This window comes from Drosophila miranda (assembly GCF_003369915.1).
Source record: "Drosophila miranda strain MSH22 chromosome Y unlocalized genomic scaffold, D.miranda_PacBio2.1 Contig_Y2_pilon, whole genome shotgun sequence".
Classification (NCBI taxonomy): Eukaryota; Metazoa; Arthropoda; class Insecta; order Diptera; family Drosophilidae; genus Drosophila; species Drosophila miranda.
The window spans coordinates 33,564,722-33,571,439 of record NW_022881614.1 but is presented as its reverse complement, the minus strand read 5'-3'; the positions used below and the strand labels follow the sequence as shown (position 1 = coordinate 33,571,439).

Here is a 6,718-nt window from a genome sequence, read left to right as displayed (position 1 = left end):
CCAGCAAACCTGCAGATGGCAGACCCGCAGTTTTACAAGCCTGCTAAGGTTGACTTATTGATAGGGGCAGAAACCTTTTTTGAGTTAATGTGTGTAGGCCAATTAAAGGCAAGTTCCGAACATCCAACAATCCAGAAAACATTGTTGGGATGGATTGTATCAGGAAAATATAAGGCATCAGCACAGGATGCTGTATGCAATATCGCTGTTGGTAGCGATCATTGTTCTCTCGACTCTCTGGTGGAGCGCTTTTGGGAATTGGAACAGGTCCCAGAGAAGTCGAAGGCTGTATATACAGCTGAACAATTGGCTTGCGAACAAAACTTTAAGCAGACTTTACATGTTATATTTGCCATCTTGTATTTTTAAGGGTTTGTTATAGTCTAAATAAAATCACTTATGAATTCAAGTAGTGTGTATTCTGAGAACTTTTCTATTTGTGAAAAACATGGAAATCATCCTTGGGCTTGGGTCATCCTTGGGCTGTTGTTAATCTCTGTTTGAAAGGTATTTCAACGATATTTTGCAGGTAGTGGTCTCCTTACAAAGACCAGGAATGAGTAACGACTAAGACATATCATTTTCAGAAATGGTCTTTCTAAATTACGCTTTAAAGCAGCTTGGAAAACAGTATCTTTATATAAAATAAACCAAATAGTGTATACAAATGGCCATAGGCTGACAAGCAACACGACTTTAAATACCAGCAACATTGACGTTACAACATTGTGACTGTTTTTTTTGTTTAAACCTTGTTTTAGTCAAAATACAATAAATGGGAGTACTTAAAATTCGTTAATCTTGTAGAAAATGTATTTATCAATGGGATAAAACTATGAGCAATAGGAACAATTACGCCCTAACTTTTTTTTGTTTGACCTTTTTCACTAAAACCTTTTTTTTAGGCAAAATCTAATAAAAGCAAGTATTTAAAATAAGCCAGTCAAGTAGAAAGTTGAATCAGTAACCATATAAAATTATGTGGGCAGGGCTAAACGATCTATCTAGCTAGAAATATTCTACGGAATATCAGAAACGAGTAATATGTATAATAGAACTTGAATTCGTCAGTATATTTGCGGTATATTTTTAAAATGAGACGGTATATTTTGGTATATTTCTGAGGGTCGCACGGTATATTTTTATCACACTGCTGCGCAGTTCATTAAAAAGATAGATTTCGAATTCAGTGCAAGTTGCATTAACAACTAGATTAGATTTATACATCTAACACTCCAAAGGTACATTTAATAATAAGTGCTTAAACGAAAATTATAGTGAAAGCAGAAAACCATGAAAAACAATTGTGCAAATTTCTAAGCAGACATCAAATAAAGTGGCACACAACATAAACCCAGGCACACACATTGACATTGACTGTAACCGCAGCCATATGTACTATATATGCATATGTGTACTTATGTATACACTTATACGAGTATATTGTGAAATTATAAACATAATTAATGCCTGGTGATTTGTTTTTGTTGCAGCTTGTGGCACCCACCTCTGTCTGCGGGGCGTGAAATGTTAAGGATTCACGTCAAAATGGAACCGCAACGTAGTCATCATGCCAGCAACAACAACAACAGCAATGGCACCGCCACCAGCAGCAATGGCAATCGCCAGCAGAAGGAGTTTACGTGCTGTTTTGGTCTGCATGTCCATACGGCCACCCTGATGATTGGATTGTGGCATTTGGTAAGAAACTCAATTACCACCCTCTGACCTTTACCCCACCCACACACACAGCTGAAGCAGGCTTCTCAAAATGTGTATGCACAGCTGCATTCCCACGCATGCAAGTTGTTGCCGCTTCATTTTTGACCCTTTTCAGTGTCAAGGAAGGGCAAAATCAATCGACCATGCCTGCGCAGTTCCTCCAAAACTGCACGCATCCAGCAGCTCTAAAACTTTCGCACTGCACACGTCTAACTTTCCCTGCGTGGGTTTTCCTCCCCCTGTGACGTCAATCCGTGCGTCATCTGATCGGCAACAGTGCCAGCGAAGATGGGACTTAGCATCACTTTGCATCCCAATACGGAAGTGTCGGTCCGGATCCGTGACTGGCAAACGGTATAGTGCGATTACACAAGCCCTAAGGTGGGCCTTTTGTCCAGCCCCCGGCTGAAAGTAGCCCCTACTACAGCCCATTGTGGAGAGGTGTCGCCTACACATGACTTGGCATAAGCAATTGGCATAATTTGTGTATTTCAGTGCTTGTTCCGCCTCTTATGATTGGGGTCCACTGCGACACGCTTTCATAGTCGCTCGCCGCACCGCACCACACCGACTCGCGTTTTGCAGTAACAAATCGTCACATGCGTTGCGAAAATGATTACAGTTTGAGCAGCATCAGCGACTGTGGGGCTCTGAAACCTTGTCGATGGTGTTCCGTTTCACTTCTTATCAACTTCAAGTGCAATTTAATCCCACTTCGGGTCCCAGTTTCCCCTTTTCTTTGTTTACCCCTCCAATTCGAGTCGAGTATCGGCTGCTCAAACGCTCTTATTTATTTATTTATTTGTGTAGCGTATAGCCGCGAATTGAATATTCCGATTGAGTCATCATATAGTGATACAGTCATCTTGCGACCATCTGACTGATCCAACTTCGTTTAGGTATCCAAATTAGAATTATAACAAACAAACCATGCGCCTCCATTTAAGTGTCGCATTAAAGGTCAATTTGCCGTCAAAACAGAGCCTTGAACCTGATGTGATGTCTAAGCACGGGCCATATGTGCAAACAGTCACCGCCAGATACCAGGATATCCGAATCTATGAGCTGTTCCATTTATTTTTAAAAATCCACGTACTCGCCAGATGATATGCAAACATTTCCCCTCAGATATGCATACAACATCTTTCTGTTCGGTCAACAGTTTCAACAGCGCGATAGAAGGCCGCCATAAATTGGAGAATTGTTAATTCAACTGTCACTTATTAGCACACAAATCGCAAATCAAATCTACTGAAGTTTCCTTATCTGTTGTGGTTTTTTTTCTCTTGCCAGCTCGGCTGCCAGCTCATCGTCATGATAAGCCATAGAATACCCAAACACCTGCGAGATGTTCAAAAAATGTTTTTAATGAATCTGTATCTATCCCCTACGATATGAGCTGGCATTTGCCTTCCCAGTCAATTTGAAATAATATTAAAACTAACATTCGAATCTACATTTTTCGCACAAGAGCAATTTGAAATGATTGCTCCTTTCCAATGAGATCGCTTCCAGAAGAAGCATTCGACACAGCTTGTGCAAGATTCGAGTGCAATGTACCACGGAGCAGAGAGCGATTACGAAGAATCTGATTCCTATTCAGCGAGCACCCCCCTGAGCTATGACGAAGAAGAGAGCCTGGTGGAAGAGGAGCAGGAGCAGACGGATGAGAGTAGCAGCTCTGGGGACGTGGAGAGCGAGGAGAATGGCCTAGTCTTGCTGTACAAGAACCCAGCTTTTAATTGTCCTTCGTCCCCGTCCTGGCGCACGAATGCTGGCGAGCCTAAGGAGCGCACCCTGTACTCCTTGGGATATGCCGCATCCGACAAGTGGTCGACACTGGAAGCTACTCCTTGTCAGAATCGGCGAATGTCAGTTCCCACTGCATCTCATGGTTCTGCAGAGCTACTCACAGTCGTTTCGCGATACCGCCCACGATATTGAATTGGAGCTACCAGAGGAGTATGTGACCGCAAGGAGTTTCGGTCTTATCTACGAATGGATGCTTGAGTTGAGGCAAAGTTCTTGAAGATCATGGTTGCAAAGAGAACGCAGCTGCATTGCTGTACGTGGAGGCGAGGCGCCTCTGAGGAGTTTCTCCTTCTGCCGCTGAAGCCGCTCCTTCTTCTTTATGCTCGAGTATGCTCGGTGTCAACTCGGAGCTGGAGGTCCTAATGTCTGCAGTGCGCTGGTTGAATTGCCGGTGGCCTCAGCTCCAGGACAAGGTAAAAGAGGTCTCATCTTGTGTACGTTTTGCTTTGATCGCGCCGTGGCATTTAGTACGACTCCAAAATCCGGAATTATCTTCCTTGGAAGTGCTGAGGGTTGTCACTGACCCGACTGTGCGTCAGCTGATCCACGATGGCATTGCCTACACAACCACGCGAATCTACTACGGCGCCGATCAAGAGGGGTTAAAAAATCACCTCCTCAAATCTGCCATGAGCATACCAGAGCCAAGATCTTGGATCTTCGACCCCGCCTGCAGCCATCACCATCGCATTAACTGCAAGTTAGCACTGGACTTTTCCTACCAAGCGTTCATTGGATAGCTCAACCGCCTGCAGGTACAGCCCAAGCACTACTGGAAATCGCTGGAGTCGGCAGTGGCTCCGAGCGGCGTCGAGTGCCTCAGCTGCCACCACTTAACCCAAAGGTTGCAGCCCTTGGCCCCAGCTGACCATCGCTAAACCCGTTTCCGTTGTATTCATTTGTTGTGAAAATTTTTAATATATATCTTGATACCCATTCCATTGAATTGATCCTGTCTTAGCTCATTGTTCCCACATAAGCTTATACGATGGTATAATACAGCGTAGTATTCATGTATCCGTCTCCGCTTCACTTGCAGTTCCTCAACATTTTGGCCCTGAGCGGTTCTGGCGGTCATCTGGCGCAACCCCGAGATGATGGACGAGTTGGAAAGCGGCAGCATTGACAACACTGTGGATCTCAATGCACCGGCCTTGCCGACGCCCCTGAGCAAAGTGGACCCGCCCTACGCCTACCGCGACCATTCCCTCAACTATCGTAAGCGTGAGCGTAAGCAGTGACACAGAGTGGATCCGTGGATGGATTACTAATTATCGTTTTCGGTTTCATTCTATGCTTGTAGAGAACTTTGACATGGGCGGACTGGTGTGCACCTGCATGATAGCCATAACACTGATGATGATCTATGGAACCATCAAGGGGAAACCGTCGCATCTGTTGCCCTTCTTCTGTCTGCAGCTGTTTGACTTCGCCATAACGACGTAAGATCATTTTAAATCGTTTTGTGGGCAACCTCCCCAGCTCTTTCTTTCCGGTTGCAGCCTCACCGCCGCTGGCTATCTGTGCTACCTACAGGCCATCCATCGAATCATTGCCGAGTCTCACCGCTTGCCCTGGCGCGAGAAGCTGCTGGAGCTGCCGCCTGAGGAGCTCGTCGTGGTGGTTCTCGTCGTTTTCGTGTGCATTGTATTCCTGAAGGCCTACTGCATTGGCATCGTCTGGCGCTGTTACAAGTACCTGACTCTGCGTCAGCAACATATCCGCACATTGTTTCCCTTCCTCGAGACGGGATCCGGGATCAATGGTGTGAGCGGCACCTTTGGGGCTGAGGAGCGTGCCTACACCACTCTGTTGCCCAACTATGATGAGGCCATTGCCCAGTACTTGAAGCAGGCACCGCCGCCATCCTATCAGGTGGCCATGTCCAACTACCAAGAGGATCAGGCCGGAGAAGCTGGCGGTGCTGAAGCAAATCCTGGTGTGCCCCCCCTGTTCGTGGCTCTGGATGCAGTGGCCACTGCAAACGTCGCCTCCATTATGGATGATAATGATAACATGGATAACAACAACGAAATGCCGAACAACAACAACACGATGCACGTGAATGCCAACACGCCTCCAATGCGACGCAGTGATGTCGCCCTTGGCCCCATTTCCGATGACGATGATGATCTGGAGGTGATCGACGCAGGCCTAGATGCGATGGAGAGCATTCCACCGCCGCCGCCGTACAACGATGTGGCCGATGCCGAAGTGCAGGTGCCATCCCCGTCTGCGGTAGATCGTCAGGTCAACATAACACCTGGGCGCAATGAGAGCCAGGCCTAAGTTGTGATTTCTTTAAGTTTTTTTCTCACTATGTAACCGTGATGTGAGCGCGTGCTCGCATTACTACCATCCATCGTCTTGCCCAGCCGCACAACGTTTTTTTGGTTATCATTACTTGGCTCATTCCGTTTCCTCCATCAATCAGGTGCACTCTTGCGTTTATACATATATGCTCTCTCTATACATATATAGTATGTATTTATGCACAAATGTGTTGAAAAGTGTTTTAGCAAATGAAAAATTTTAAGTAATTCCCATTTATAGCCGCCGCCCATATTGTTGTTGAAGGTAAAATGAAAACGCAAGCAGATTGTCTTTATGAATGCATATATGTTATATATATATATATGGTTGCTTGTCTTTAAATTTCCAAAACCAAAAAAAGGACCGTAGCAAGGATTTTGGTGTGGCCCAGAAAAGCTTCAATTCCTTTTCGGCCACGTCCGATATTCGAAAGTAGATGCAACAACAACCTGTTATAAACGTTTTCATTCGTTTAACCATGAGAATTTCAATTAGATTAAGCCCAAGTAGTTCGTTACCAGATAAATTCAATTGGCGCCCGCAGCCCACAGACCGAAAGCCCTGTCTCTGGGTATGAATATGGATGTTCTTTGTGTTAAGCTATCTCGTAAGACTCTTATGCATATTATATACTAGATACTTGATACGGCACACATGGCGTACATAACCCCATCACTTACGATGCTATATATCACCCGGATTTTACTATTGTGTATCAATTAACAGCAAACGAATCGTTTTATGTGTGTACGATATCTGTCTATGTATACTGTATACTAAATATGCAAGGATATTCGAATAAATATATTTTTGTATTTAATTCAAAATGTAATTCCGTGCATTATCAATTGTGGATCGTGGAAACGATTTC

The 6,718-nt window shown here is 44.8% G+C and overlaps 1 pseudogene; it reads left to right on the top strand.

Moving 5' to 3' along the window:
* Nucleotides 1-1,132: 1,132 nt before the first annotated feature.
* Nucleotides 1,133-6,469, top strand: LOC117185963 (annotated as a pseudogene).
* The last annotated feature ends 249 nt before the right edge of the window (nucleotides 6,470-6,718 follow it).